This window comes from Globicephala melas, chromosome 6, assembly GCF_963455315.2.
Source record: "Globicephala melas chromosome 6, mGloMel1.2, whole genome shotgun sequence".
NCBI classification, from domain to species: domain Eukaryota; kingdom Metazoa; phylum Chordata; class Mammalia; order Artiodactyla; family Delphinidae; genus Globicephala; species Globicephala melas.
This window is the reverse complement of record NC_083319.1, coordinates 27061605-27076926: the sequence shown is the minus strand read 5'-3', so window position 1 is coordinate 27076926 and position 15322 is coordinate 27061605. Positions and strand designations below refer to the sequence as shown.

General features: G+C 42.8%; 1 long non-coding RNA gene across 1 annotated transcript in view; it reads left to right on the top strand.

Moving 5' to 3' along the window:
• Positions 1-15322, top strand: part of LOC132597396 (uncharacterized) — a 461050-nt gene that overhangs the window by 346108 nt on the left and 99620 nt on the right. Inside the window, exon 5 of the long non-coding RNA XR_009564172.1 lies at positions 9731-9873. This is a non-coding gene — a long non-coding RNA (uncharacterized lncRNA). The remainder of the gene's footprint in view (positions 1-9730; positions 9874-15322) is intronic.

The following is a 15322-nucleotide window of genomic DNA, read 5'->3' as shown; positions in this document are numbered from 1 at the left end:
CTATGCCTGGTGCATATTAAACCCTGTGGGTCCTTCCTCCAGAATCTGCTTATTCTCATCAGCGTGTCTGAGGTTTCTCTAGACTCAAATGCCTGCTTGAAGTCAATGCTACTTTCTTGTTTCTGGGCCCTTACCTCTACTTCCACAGTCTCTCTTCTATACCGTAGACCTCAAGTTAAGAACCGCTGATCTGGTGGAACAGGAAGGTATGAACTACAGCGGTAGCCATAAGATTCATAGTATATATTAAAAGAATGGGGAGAGATAAATAACTGAAGGAAAAATAAGTAAAGGCATATGGTTTTTATAGAGAGCCCCATAATCAGAAATAGAGTGTAATGAAGCCTATTCGTTATTGATAATACATTTTAGTTTAAAAGAGGGCTAATAGCTGATGTTTAGTTTGGGCACAGTGACTCAAGTGAGATTCAAGGATACATGGAAGCTTTAGTAAGTAGTTTCCATGTTCAAAGCATGCTAGTGACTTCAGAGAGGCTTTATGGATTCTGCTCTTAAGAAGTTTATGTTAGGGCTTCCCTGGTGGCGCAGTGGTTGAGAGTCCGCCTGCCGATGCAGGGGACGCGGGTCCATGCCCCGGTCTGGGAAGATCCCACATGCCGCGGAGCGGCTGGGCCCGTGAGCCATGGCCGCTGAGCCTGCGCGTCCGGAGCCTGTGCTCCGCAACGGGAGAGGCCACAGCAGTGAGAGGCCCGCGTACAGCAAAAAAAAAAACAACAAAAAAAAGAAGTTTATGTTAATGATATGGTACATACTTATTTTTTAGTAAGAAATCCTTTAGAATGATCCATTAAACTTTACCTTGATCTTATAAAGTAATTTCATATGTAAGATTAAAATTGTTCATAGATTCAGTGACAGTTACACCGGGTCCACTTCTTTTAGAATGACTCTAATCTGCACTCAGACCCATAATTACTTGGAACCACTGGCCTCTTAGTTTCTATTTCTGGCTGATTTTATATGTTTTTGTTTTTTTGTTTTTTCCATAAAAATCTGAAACAGGTTGCATCCTGATCAGATGGGCCCTATTTGGTTGTTGGGTACTCATATTGTAAAACACAAGTGATAAAGGCTTTGAAGAGATAAGATGCAGCATGGGTGAAGGAGAGAGAAAAGGAGAAGATGACTTTTAAATCTATTTATTGAACAAGCTATTGAGCATCTTCTGTGTACCAGCACTGCGTGGGTACTAAGCATATAAAGATAATTAAGGCATATTTCCTGTCCCTGTCTAGATTTTGAGCCTATATGATGGGGAAACAAAGAAGAAAGCAAAGGACACCGAGCAGAGAAAAGATTACAGGTTAAGACCTGTGCTTGTTGAATTTGAGATGAAAGCAATACATCCAAATGGTCTTTACCGTGCTTTTGATATGAGTCGAAAAGTCTAAGTTCTGTGGGGAAAATGCAGTGAATTAAAAGATAGAGCAGCATGACATGGATGTGAAAAGTCTGTTTTCTATTGGGAAGTATACATTTGATACTTTATGGATGAGAGAAGGGCTTTTTTTCTTTTTTCCTTTTTCCTAATTTAAGTTAGGACTTCTTGCCAAGTTTCTGCTTAGGAATTCTGAACTGAACTTCAAATGTTTAGGGGCTTCTGTTTTAAACACATTTGGAGTTGTGGCTTCTTGTTCAAGGAAGAAACCCCTTCAAGTACATCAAAGAGCTGTGAAAAAAAGATACAGTGTGTTGACAATTTTTGCAAGGGCATCAAAACCAGAAAAATTTCTCTGCTGTACACACATATTTCAAAGTTAGGGGGGACGGTTTCTGGTGAGAGTCTTCTGTTGCTGTATTAAACCCCAGATACTTGGGAAATAACACATTCATTGTACCTAAAATATGACTTGGTTCACCTAGCAATTTCAAGCCAAGGTCTAGAAGATGTTTTCTCTGGTGGGTAACCTTTAAATAAATTGTGAGGCTTCTCATTGCTTGGCCCAAGTCAGGAGAGTCAGGAAACAGAATCAGGGGGAGGAATCTTCCCAAAACATCACAAGCCATTCGACCCAGAGCCTTGGAGAAACTGCTTACAAATTCAAGTTAAGTCCTAGTGGGCAGGATCTTGTGAGGGGATGATGGAAGAAGATTGCCTGTGTTGATTCAAGACCCATTTTACTCCTTCATCCTTGATGACCTGGTCAAAGCAGGTACAGAATAAAATCCACACCTGCAAGGGATAAACCACTATTAAGTTCTTGGTAGAGGAGCCTGGGCATCAAGATGGGGTCTGGAGCCCCAGCTCCATCACTTGGTACCTGGGAAGCCTCTGTTTTCTCATTTGGAAAATGGAAGCAATAATGCCAACATTTCCAGGTTGTTGCTTGAATGAATGAATGTTGGATGTAAAGTGCCTAGCAGATTACTCGATGCTTAGAAAGAGCTCAATAAATGCCGCCCCACTCCCACCTCCCTTTGTTCTTTCCCTGGAGGGGATAAAATTAGGCCTAGTTTAGGTTAAAATGAGGATGTCAAATTAAGAAATCAAGGAGGCAATGATTTTGTAATGCCTGTTCCAGCTCTGCGACCGCTAGCGATGTGACCCGAGGCGAGTCACTTAACCTCTCTCACCTCCGTTTTCTCCCCTATAAATGAAGTTAACAAATGCTTGTAAATTAGAATAAAAGATCAGGTTAAACTCCTAGGCAGGAAAGCAAATGGTCGAGAAAGTTGGCTCTAGAGTTAGGCTTCCTAAAGTCCAGCCTGGGCTCCAAAACTTACTTGCTCTATGACTTCGGCCTAGTTACCAAATATCATTGTGTCTCAGTTTCCTTAGCTGCTAAATAGGGATAATAACAGTAGTTTATGCCCCATAGATATGAAGAGTAAATCAGAGAATGTATGTAAAACACTTAGCATATGCCTGGCACATAGTAAGTGCTCAATATATATTATCTCAAGAGAACTCTGGTGGAAAGCTTGTGGCTTGGGACCAAAGAATAAAGATAGAATTAGTAGGGAAAGCTTGAAGTGTGATTTCGAACGGCTCCGGCCTAGAAAGCCTGAATAGACCTTTCAGATTTCGGTTCTCTAGTGGAGTATAGCCTACTGGGTTGTGCAAGTGTTTGGAAACCATTTGGGGAACAGCAACGACTTACATTGTTAACAGAACAGCTCATTCCTCTCAGCCTCTCTCTAGGGAGCTGACCTTCTTGAAACAGATGGGCCTCCAATCAGGAGCCCTTGGAAGAGTGTCGGGATTGCTCCAGTTTGGAGTAGTTTATCTACAGCTTAAGAAACCTGCCCTACAATAATCACCAAGACTTTCAAGCCCTGACAGTATAGAGGATCTCAATTTAATACTGTTGTTGAGTAACCGAAGTATGAAATACTCTGGTTCGAGTTCTGTTGCCCAAATAAACTTACATGGAGTTCAAACCTGAACAGTTAAGCAATAAGAGTTGCTAGCCATGTCCCCTTGTGTAGCCTTACTAAGGGCGGTGGTGATGTCCTCGGCATTGCTGTGAATGATGAATCCAGTTCATTGCAGTTTCCTTCTTGCTGCTGTCTAGACTCTCTCTATAAAGGAGTTCCAAGGAAGGAAGTGGTTATGGCCACCTGCAGTGCGACCAGAGAAAAGAGGGCATAATCAGGGCCAGACCGAGTCCTTTAGAAGACTTCTGTGCTAAATATAGGTGTCCCACCTCCACCGCCACCACTATTCCCCACATTATATGCAATGGAAAACAAAGGTAAATTGTAAAATAAGTGTATCCAACTCCAACAAAGTTCTGATTTTTCCATGATGATTTTAAGATGTGTCTACACGTACTTTTTAAAAAATCCCTGCTTTTTCGGTGCTCAGAGCACACGTTAGTTTGCCATTCATCATCAAGCCCTAGCTGATTATCCTGGTGAGCCTGGTCTCGGGATCGCCATCCAGAGAGAGTGTGTGACGTATCTGGGAAGCGATTAGCCCTCTGATAAAAGACTATAATTAACTAAGTGGGTGGATCATTTGTTAAGTGTGTGCTTTTCCCAGAGGAAGGGCAGAGATGGTATGAAATAGGGGTGACATCTCCCTATGAGTACGAGTCCTTGGCAGAAACACAAGACTTTGGAGTGAGCACACGTTAGTTCAGGACTCTGGATTTTGGAATTAACCTCTTAACTGGTTTCCTTTACACTAGTCTTTCTTATTTCCAATAGACTACATTGTGGCCAGAGTGATCTCTTTAAAAAAATGTGACCACGATAGTCCTCTGTGTAGAACACTTTATGTGAAGTCTCACCATTGCCTACAGAATAAAGATAAACTCCTTTGTACCTCAAGGTTCTACAACACACTTCTTCCTACCTATGGAGTTCCATCTCTCCCTATGGCCCCAACTGACCCTGTGCTCTAGCCACGCACAGACATCCTTCCTAATCTCTACATTGTTTCCACTCTTTGCTCCTCTGTTCCGCTTCATCCAACTGGTACACGACCAGTCACCTCTCAGAACCCAGCCCCTATGTCCCTTCCTGTGGCCTGGGTTCCCTGATTCTCCAGACAGACTCACTGTCTCACTTCTTTGTGCCCCCACACACTCGGTTCAATCTCTGTGGTCACACTTCTGCTATAACCTTTCAGACATGGTGATTTACGTGTCTGCATCCTCGTTTTGCAACTGTGAGCTCCTTGAGGGCTGGGACCAGGCTTCGTTCATTTGGGTATCTTCATGGACTTTGCAATGCCCAGCACACGGTAGAGGCAAAATAATATTTGCTGAATAAATACAATAACTAGTCATAAACTGGCACTAATACGATAATACCATCCTCCATGAAGGCAGAAACCATGTAGCTGGCACTCGGTTGAATGAATGAGTGAGGGAATGAAAAGCTCATAGAGCTGTTGTGAAAATCAAAATGAACACTGTGGAAGCTTTGTGAACCATGTATGGCTGGGCCCGGGCAAGAGGCTGTTACTGTGATTGCAATGAGCACAGTCCCCTGGCTTTCATAGCTGTGTGGCCAGGTACACAGGGCCGTAGGAGCCAGCACTTAGCTGCCTGACCATCACCCCAGGTAAGGATTGGGGTTTGGAGGGAGGGGCACAGGCACATAGTAAGTGGGACCCCTTAGGTGCTCCCACCCCATTTGGGGAAAGAAGGGGCACATTCACGAGGCAGGGAGAGGGCTGGGAATGGGTGGCTGGCTATTCTCCCCCATGGGATTCTCTTTTTAACTTGACCCAGATTGTCTAGGGCTCCCCTCACTGTCGACGGTCTGCCCCCCTCAGCCAGGCTGTGTGGCGCTTCCCACCCTCAGGCATAGGGTGCAGACTGGCCGGAGTGCGGTATCCTGCTGCCGTGGTCAAGGCCAAAAGGCAGCGTTCCACTGACTGGACGTGTAATGGGGTGAAAGTGAACCTGCTGCTATTTCTTTCACAGCTTGTGAAGGCTGTAATGAAAAGATCTGAGAAACTCTTTTGCCCTAGTCCTGGGAGAAGGGTGTCATAAATGTCCACTTGGCCGCTGATTGCCACATTGGCACAGGGACTCCACAGCAACAAGTCACTGGAACATAGCTAACCAGAAGCACACCTGTTGAAAAAGCAACTTAGCCTCTCTTACTTCTCTAATTGAGTAGCAAATTAGAATAACAAAAACCACCATTAATGGTACATCTTCTCTGTCCTACGTGGGGCAAGAATCTCATTTGATGGCCACCCAAACATAAAAGTGAGTGTATTGTCATCATTTTAGGGAAAATAGTGCTCAGTCAGGTTAAGAGCTTTTCCCAAAATCACTCTGTGTGTCAGTCAGCTTTCACTGTATTATACTGAGGTAACAAACAACCCCAATGTCTCAATGTCTTGGAACAACAAGCCTTTCATTCGCAATCATATTGCATTCCTAGTGCAGTGTCCAAGGGCAGCTCTGGCTCTGCCCTATGGGTCTTCTTTATTCCAGAACCTGGACTAAAAAACAATCCTGATTTGGGGTATATTATTACCATGACAGAGAGAAAAGAGCAATGGCTCCCCTCCCAAAGGCTCCTAAAGTTCCTTTGGATTGTGGCATACGTTACTTCAACTCACATTCCATTGGCCAAAGCAAGTCATACGGCCAAGCTTGAAGTCCAGGTGATAGGAGTGAGGGCTTCTCCCATAGATAGACATCCCAAGTCCCATGGCAATGGACAGGAAGGAATAATTGGGAAGGAATCATTAGGGTCAATAAGAAAACCATCTAGTAAGTGACAGAGCTGGGTTTAAAACTAATGTTCTCCCTTATCCACATTCCAAGTTCTTTCCACCATACCAAGTGATCTCTAATGGGAACCCCAGTGCAGAGTTATTGACCTTGATGACAGGAGCCCTGAGTAAAACTCCAAGGCTTGATTCCTGCAAGTGCAGGAGAAGGAAGAACTAAGGACCCCATCTTGTCACTTAACAGAACAGGATTGCAAGTGTGTGTCAGGGAAGTCTCGCACTGTTGTCTGTCAGTGTAATTGGGATGAAAAACCTACTCTGTCTCTGCAGCCCTTATTGCTCCAGTAAATCTCCCACTGTACCTCCCATTACCCCTCGCTTAAAACACCGATTATTCCTTTATTAGAGCTCAGCCACAAGTAGGCCATGAATTTTTATGGCTTTTCCGGATCTCATAAGGCAATGAGACTCATCCATTTAAATACAGTCACTAAACTCTACCGCAGGTTTATGACCTGTTGTAGGATTTCACCGCTGTTTAAAAAGCAGCCGCACCCACTCATCCCTTCTTGGAACTTTTCATTTCCTCCTTGAAAGAAAGAAAATTTCAGTTTCCCACTTTCAACCCCCCTAATGGTTCCCTTGAGATGTGGCCAGGGTGAAATGCCACCATTGACTAAAATCTGAATGTACCCACTTTGGGCATCACTTCTACCTGGGGGCGGGGGGGAACCCGAACTTCTTCCAGCCTCCTCCAGTTCCATTGGAATGTTTATTCTGTTTGATGAACATGTACCTACCTTCGGCAGTTTATTCACGAAGCATTAACTGCATAACTACTGTATGTCAGGTAACGTGCCAGGCATGATCGTATCGCTGTGGGCTGCCCCTCTGTGAGGAAACGAGGAAAGAGAGAAAACACTGCTGTTTCTTGAGGGACTTCAAAGCAATTTCATGTACACTGTCTCATTTGACTATGTCTGTTCCCTTCACCATTGTCCAGGGTTATCTCACCTTGGACATGGCACAGCTGAAAAGTCCTTGAGTTTTGTTTGGAGCCTCAAGAATATGGTTGAGCACTGTTGGTTGTGTGGCTCTGAACCCAGAGCTGGGCTCATGGAGAAAGAAACACAATCCTCCAAGCAGTTCAATTTCTGAAAATAACCACTGTGTTTGCTATTAGCAGACTTCTTCTAAGAACCTCCTGCCATCAAGTAACTACTCTTAGCTTCCACATCATGAGATTGTCTTCCCGAGTTTTTCCCCCCATAAATTAGAGATGTTCATTTCCATAGTTACTGGACTTTCCCTTCTGGATTTTCACAGGTAGTTTTCAACTCAACATCTCTCAAAGCAAATTCACGATCTCCCACATCAGCTTACTCTTAAATTTGCTCATCTTCTTTTCTCTCTCTCGGTCAGTGTGCAAATCATTTACTCATTCACCTGCATTTGTAAGCTGGGAGACAGCCTTGATTTCTTATTCCCCTTTATCTGCCGCAACCAATCAATTACTGAGTCCTGCCTTTCTTGCCTTCTTAGCATCTTTCATATAAGTAATGTCCATTCCATCACTGCTGCGTCTGTCTCTCCTTACCAGGATTCCTGCAACACCCCCTCCAGCTGCAGCCTTCATGCCTCCTGTCTCACTCTGCTCCTGTCCATCTTAATCAGCATTTCCGGAGTGACCTTTCTACACCCAAATCTATTCATGTCACTCTCCTTTATAAAGCCTCCATTGGTCCTTCACTGTGTTCAACAGAAAGGCCTTCCCTTTCAGCACAAAGCAACAAAAGCCTAATTAGAGGCTCCCTACCTCCTACTTCTGTAATTCCTATCCCTCAAAATGCACCTTATGAACCAGTCATGTCAACTGACATGGCTATTTCCGGAAATGGGCATCCATTTTTCTCCCCTCACCTGTGCTCTACTGCCTCCCTTTGTCCTCCTAGAAGACTTCCACCCACCCCTAAAGATTCAGTTCGAATCTTCTTTGTGAAGAAAAGTGCCTTACCATCTCTAGGCCAGATAGATCCCTTCCACATTTGCGCTTTCGCAATAACTTGAATTTCACTTACTTTTCCAATTTATTATCATCTCCTCTCCTAAACTTCCAGCTCAGTAGAACACATACCATGTCTTATAATCCACCCCTTGTTTTTACTGCTTACTTAGACCTCTCATGTCCTTTGTCTGATTGATCCTCCAACCCTGTCAGATAGGCCCCTATTATCCCATTTTACAGATGACGATCAGGTTCAGCTAACGTTTCAAGGTTGTGCAGTTGGTAAATGGAAGGCCCAGAGGTCCGAGCCAAGTGTCCTCACTGCCATACACTCTTTGCTAATTCACTTATTTACTGTTTACAACAGCAGCGGCAGCTTTTCCCATGTAGACGGAAGGGGTTTAGCAGAGGACACCTGGTTGGAAAAGAAGTCTAACCGACTTGCCTTCAAGCTGCACTTGCAAGGCAAGGACAGAGGTTGTGTTTGGACTGTGTTCTACATCACTGTAAATATTGTAATGTTTTCTGAAGCTATTTTTATCTCATACATCGTATATGATTGAGAAAATCCAAGTTGCCTATATTGAAAAATTCTATGATCATTGTACTCATCTTTTTTGTTGGAAGGAGGTTTCAGCCACCAGATGAGAATGTGGCGTTGGGGTGGGGGTGGGTTTGGCCTCTTTGTTGAGGCTGCTCTTAGCCTCAGTGGGTTGCCAGGCATAGATTAGAAGCCCAGCCTGAACCTCATCAGCATAGCCAGGGCTGAAACGCTTTTACCAGGGAAATGCCTAGGGTTCTGGCCTCAGGTTGATCGCAGGTGGGTGTAAGATGTGTCCACGTGAACATTTCTGCATCTGAGGAATAAAATTGCTGCTAGCTTTACTTGTTCCGCTGATCAGTAAGCCCTGGATAAAGACACACATGTGGCAAATTCCTTCTGGAGTTTAAAACTAAGAAATTGTTTCTTCTGAAGATATGCTAATCTTACTTGTATCACAACAAGAGTTATGGAAACCAGTAGGGCCCAAACCTGGGCTATGAATCAGAATTACCTGGGAACATAAGAAATACATTGATTCCTCTACCCCATCCCTGGAAATTCTGATTGAGAGACGTGGAGAGGGGCTGAGGAATCCATTTTCTGTAGATCAGCTGGTTTCCCAAGCCCTCTATGCTGATAAAGCCACTGTTCCCAGCAGTAACCTCTCACATTTTTTTTTAAACTTTGCATAGCATTTTATTTCATTTTTTTATCTTTTCTTTTTTTTAAGTTTTTATTTTATAGTGAAGTATAGTTGATTAACAATGTCATGTCAGTTTCAGGTGTACAGCAAAGTGATTCAGTTATATATATACATGTACCTATTCTTTTTCAAATTCTTTTCCCATTTAGGTTATTACAGAATATTGAGCAGAGGGAGGAATGTATTGGGAGTTTGGGGTTGACACGTACACACTGCTTGATTTAAAATAGATAACCAACAAGGACCTACTCTATAGCACAGGGAACTGTACTCTAGCCTCTCACATTTTAACCTGAAGTGTGGCTGCTTCCACAGGTGGGCTGTCAGTGCTGGGCCTAGGAGGCTCCCTCCTAACCCCTGACTGCAAAAGAGCTCAGCTTGGTGCAGAAGACAATATACACCTCTAAGCCTTGGCGTCTTTCTCCCTCTGGTCTGACGGTGCTCAGTCCTGGCGAAAGGTGAGTACCGAAGCTGAGGGAACTCAGGCACCCGAACGCTCCACCCAGTTGCTTCTGTGTCTGGGGGCTTGGAAAGGGGGGGACTCTAGACCCATAGAGAACAGCATCATCTCAGCTTCCAGGCAGGCATTTACGGGGCAGCAGAGCACTGACTGTGAATTTGAAGTTCTCAGATGTGGATTTGCTGAGAGTTAGTGGCAGAGCCCAGATAGGAATCCTGCGGCTGCCTTGGGCACTGGAAGGGTGTCCCTGCCCCAGCCTGCAGGAAGGGACACAAAACATGGGATTAGAGTGACTGCTGCATATTCAAAAATCAGCCCTTTGTCTGTCTTTGAACAGATCCAATCCTCATGCTCCCGTTATTAGGACAGGAACTTCCCAGGAGACAGGCAAGAGGAGAATGAGGATTCAAGGAAGCTGTACATGGGGGACAATTTTTGTTTTCTTTTTAAATTTCAAGTTAATATGAAACTACTTATTTCTCCTCTGCATCCTTAGTGACTACCAAACACAACTGATTTATGTCATTTTCTCGAACTGGCATTTTAATGGGTCCACAAGAGGAAAATAAAGTATTTAATAAAATAAAACGTGACAAATGAACTCCTTGAGTGAAACAAGCCATATTAGTGAGAGCTGCAGATACAGCAGAAGGAGGAAGGAGGTTCCGGGAGCTGGAAAGAGGCCCAAGTGAAAATTGTGATGGGTTTTGGAATTTTTAAAAAAATTTTAAATTGGAAGGATTTGACCATATTATACATAATCTGATGTATACATGTATACATTTCATCTTCACTCGCCATTCTTTTGTCGCTTCTCATTTGCTGCAGTCGGAGCAGGGTTCCCTATTATGTAAATAAGGGAATGAGACAGATGGTGCCACAAAGCAATGAATTCATCTGGGGGGAGGGCTTTAATTATGGATGGGTGGGCCCGGCTGTGTTTTGGGTTCAGCAAACGTCCCAAACGTTATGGGATTGGCAAAACCCCAGATGCAGTTTTCCAGGCACATTTTAAAATCCTGTCATATTTGCAGGGGAATTGAAGTTGGGATTTGTTTCTTGTTCTTTATTAAATTCCTCAAGTTGCTGGCCCTGATTTTTAGCCTCTGAAACTGTGGAGGAATTTGAGCAGTGTTTTAAAGAGCTGGTCTACAATTCTTCTAAGACTAAGGTACTTCATAGGTACTACTGAGCTGTTGAATAGTCTTTTTTAGGGACTGTAAAAAAATTGAAGATCTGAGGTACTATAAATGGAAAATTTAAATTATTCACATACCCAGATATGATTACTATTTGTTGGTATATTGAAATTTAGTATTTTTAGGATACTTTTTTTACACCATTGAAATTTCACTATACTTGTCATTTTGTATCTTGTTTTGTCACTGAATACTACATCACAATCATTTCCCTATATCACTATTTCTTCATAACTTCCATGAATATATAATAGTTCATTGAATTTTTGACTCACTTGAAGAAATTCAAAATGTTTATTTTAGTGAGCATTTGTTTCACCCAGAGTAATATAACCTAGATCCTTAGACAATCTAGGTTTTTCTTTATATCCTCTGTCAGATAAAATCTGTTTGGTAGAAACAGATGAACAGAATAATCAGAAATGGCTATGGGGACTTTTGGGGTGCTAAGTAAGGTCAGTGTCAATGATGAATTGACTAAAGTCGTGTGGCAAGTTCACAGTCAAAGGCAGAAGCTCAAAGAGAGACCCAGAGCCGACTGAGTATACACAAAGGACTTAGGACTTTGGATATTATTACATAAAAAGCAAAACACAAGTTAGGTGAAAACTTATGGGAACAGAGGAGACCATTAGCATTTGTGAATTTGGTATCCATGAATTCAGCTATTCACAAGGGACCTCGCAGGGCCAGGATATGGTGCGATTTATCATTTTGCTGCAAGAGCACGTTAAATCACATGGGTTTTCAAAGCTCACGTTTCGACCACGCCACTCTGTCTCCGAACCTAGCCAACCGTCCAGCTTTTGTGTCTTAATCGGTTTTGTGGTTTCACACTCCTTGACGAGAATTTAGCAATTCTCATAATGTGATAAATTGTATTTCTTTGTGAAAAAACTAAAGAAGAGAAGAACATCAATTGCAAGAGCTGGTGCTGAAAGGGAATAGAAAATAAGAAGCCTAAGAAAGTGATAGTCCCTTGCCAGAAAGCTGAACCCTTGGATTCATTAAGGAATGGAATGTCACATTTGGCAGTGCTCGGGTTCCATGACATAAACGAGTCCCCCATACGCTCTGTACAGCATCGAGAAAAAGATATTTCTGATTCCACTTCAGGCAATACTCTACCCCGGGCAAATACTGCTCATTAAGTAAATCATCAAGGCACAACTTAACTGTTTCAGTATTTCATTATTTCTTTTTCTTGGAGAAATTATATTAGAGCGATATTCGTGAATGTGCTGATTCGTTAAGATCTTGAACGCATCGAGGATTTATTTGAACGAAATCTCTTCGAGTGAGAAGTTGCAGTGAGTCAATTTCAACTCTGACAAATTCTGAGTTTCCTATAAATTCCAGAGAAGTGAGGTAGGATGAGAATAACCTGTTGAGGATAGAGCAATGAATTTACTAAGCAAAATGTAACTGGTGTGGACAAGTGATTCACATCTCAGAGGAGCCAAAGGAAAGCTGACTACCTTTGAGTGCTGAATGTACCTGTGACTGGTGGGGTGACAGAAGGAGATCATTTTAAGACAACCATGTAAACCTGCTTTGATCCCAGATTAGAGATTCCACAAAGAGGCTGGGCCTAAAGGAAATCACGTTGAGGTCAATTTTAAAAAACAATAAAAATGGAAACTATTGCCCACAGAACGAGTATACGTAGCCCTGACTGGTCACAGGTAAATCATGGAGGAGACAAAGTTGGCTTCTAAAAGTCTCACCACAGGATGGGGTCCAATAGACAAAAGTTGAAATCCTGTCTGTTGATTACAGTGTAAACTACCTTGTTGACTTCTCCTCTCTGTGCCTCAGTTTCCTCATCTGCAAATTAGGGCCAGTACAGTTGACTTTGCAAGATACGTGATAAGCCAATGCTTCACATTTTCCATCCATGTACCCTCTGGTATCAGGGGAGAAGGTCCTCTGGAAGGACCAGAAAATTAACTGCAAAGCAGCGTGAAGCAAGCATTCCCCTTTGTTGTTTTGTACACGTAACATACGCACAAGATTGGCCCTGTCTGGCCCCAGCAGTATCTCCAGCCTGGTCCACCACCCTCCCCCTTATCCTACGAGCTTCAGTCTCCTGGCCTTCTTTTCCATTTCTTCAGTGTGTCCTAATCCCCATACATTTCAAGGCCATCTGTACCCACCTCCCTGCTACCGTCACTCGCTGCCTTTCACCATCTTTGCTGCTCTCATCCTTCAGATTATCCTTCACGTGCCTCTGTTCTTGGCTTTTTAAGAATTGTGATGTCTTCCTGTCTGCTCTGCTTAGAATCCCTTGTTTCCTAAAAGAGTCTTCAGAGGTAATGATCCAGGCAAACTTGAGATTCAAGTCCAAGTCTGACCATTCTAGGACAGATAATAAAAGTAGAATTTGTGGTGCAAGAGTTGGAAACTCCTAGGAACAGAAAAGGTGAAACCCCTTTCTTACTTACTTATCTAACTTTATTCGGTCATTGATACCTTGTTCAGTCCCTTCCGAAGAGCTACTGCTGAGAAAAGAAGGTGATAATCTTGCTTTTATATAATGCTGCAGGAAATATCTGAGGATTGACATTTTTCTTCTTTATACAAATATTTTTTCCTAATTTATTAAAGGAAAATATTACCTTGTTTTAAGGTTTTGAAAAGTTTGATATCATCTTGGCTGGATAATATGCATGTGCTAAAATGATCATTATGAAGACATAGCAAAATGAAATTTATATCTTAATGATTCATTCAAAAACCACTTGTGGAGCTCCCATTCTATGTCAGGTCCTGGGCTAGATCCTGTGGCTATAGACATGAAATGCAGCCCCTGGTAAAAGCAGTTTACATAGAATGGGGGAGACAGGCAATCAGACAGTCAAATAATGTAACTTAATAAATGCTATCATAGAAATGAGTATGGGGGTGGGAAGACTCAGAGAATATGTTCCTGACGACAGTGAGGGTTGAGATCTTTTTGTGGGCAAAGTACGGTTTGCCAAGCCAACGTATAGAAGAAGTCAGTTTGCAAGAAGGCATGAAACATGGATAACAGCATTGTGTTTGAGAAAATATAAATCGTTGGGCAACAGGGAGAAAGATGAGGATGGAGAGTTGGGCAGACAAAGTCATAAAGGGAAGGATGCCGTGCTAAGGAATTAGAGTTTTCTAGTGAGGGTCATAAGAAGCTGCTGAAGGGTTTTCATTAAGGAAACAATAAGGACTGACTTAGAGTTTTGAAGTCAAGGAGGGAGGGAGAAGAGGAAAGGCCTGAGAGTGGAGTTATGGAATCCATAAGGTAATTGATGCAATCCTGGCAAGAAGGAGCGAAGGCCTCAGCTATCGTACATAATACAGTGTTTTCTTCTCTTCCCTAATGCAAAAGAAGTAGCCCATTTTTGATAGATTTATTCTTCAGCTACATTCTTGCCCTTCTATCCACTCTGCAAAGGAAAGAGGGGAGGAAATTATTTAAAGAGTATTTCTTAGAAATTAAGCACCTTGTCAATTGCTTTCACATATTGAGAGGTTATGCTTTCACATAACATTAAGAGGTAGGCATTGTTTCTAACCATTTCCAGCTGAAGAATCTCTGAATTACACTTGTTGTGAACATACTACTTCCTCCTCTGTAAAGATTTTCTGAAAGTGGAAACTGCATTGACTTCAGAACTTCAAACTGATTAGAACAGTGATAATTCTGCCCAATACTATTCTTATTTCCTGCCCTCCATCCCTCATACTATACCTTTGTGCTATTCATCATACATATGAGTTCTCCCCTGTTTGGGGCAAACGGTAGAATTGCACTTCCTGGCTCCTTTGGCTTGGGTGGGACTGTGTGATTAGATTCAGAATTGCACTTCCTGGCTCCTTTGGCTTGGGTGGGACTGTGTGATTAGATTCAGAATTGCACTTCCTGGCTCCTTTGGCTTGGGTGGGACCGTGTGATTGGTTCTGGCCAATGAGTTTGAGCGGTAGTGATGCATGGCCTTTCAGAGCTGGATGATCTAATTGCCACTGTGAGAAACACCAAAGCTCTCTCTTCTCTCAGCCACGTTATTCTGTTAGCCTGAATCCTGGACTGAGGATGACGATGATCCCAGAGCAGAGTTCTAAGTTCCTCCATGGTGGACATGTTGTAGGAGTGAGCAATGATCCTTTGTTATTTTAATCTGGAGTTTCTCTGACTCAGTGCTAGTGACATTGTGGCTGAGTAATTCTTTCTTGGGGGTGGAGAGGAGAGCTCTCAGGTGCACTAAAGGGTAT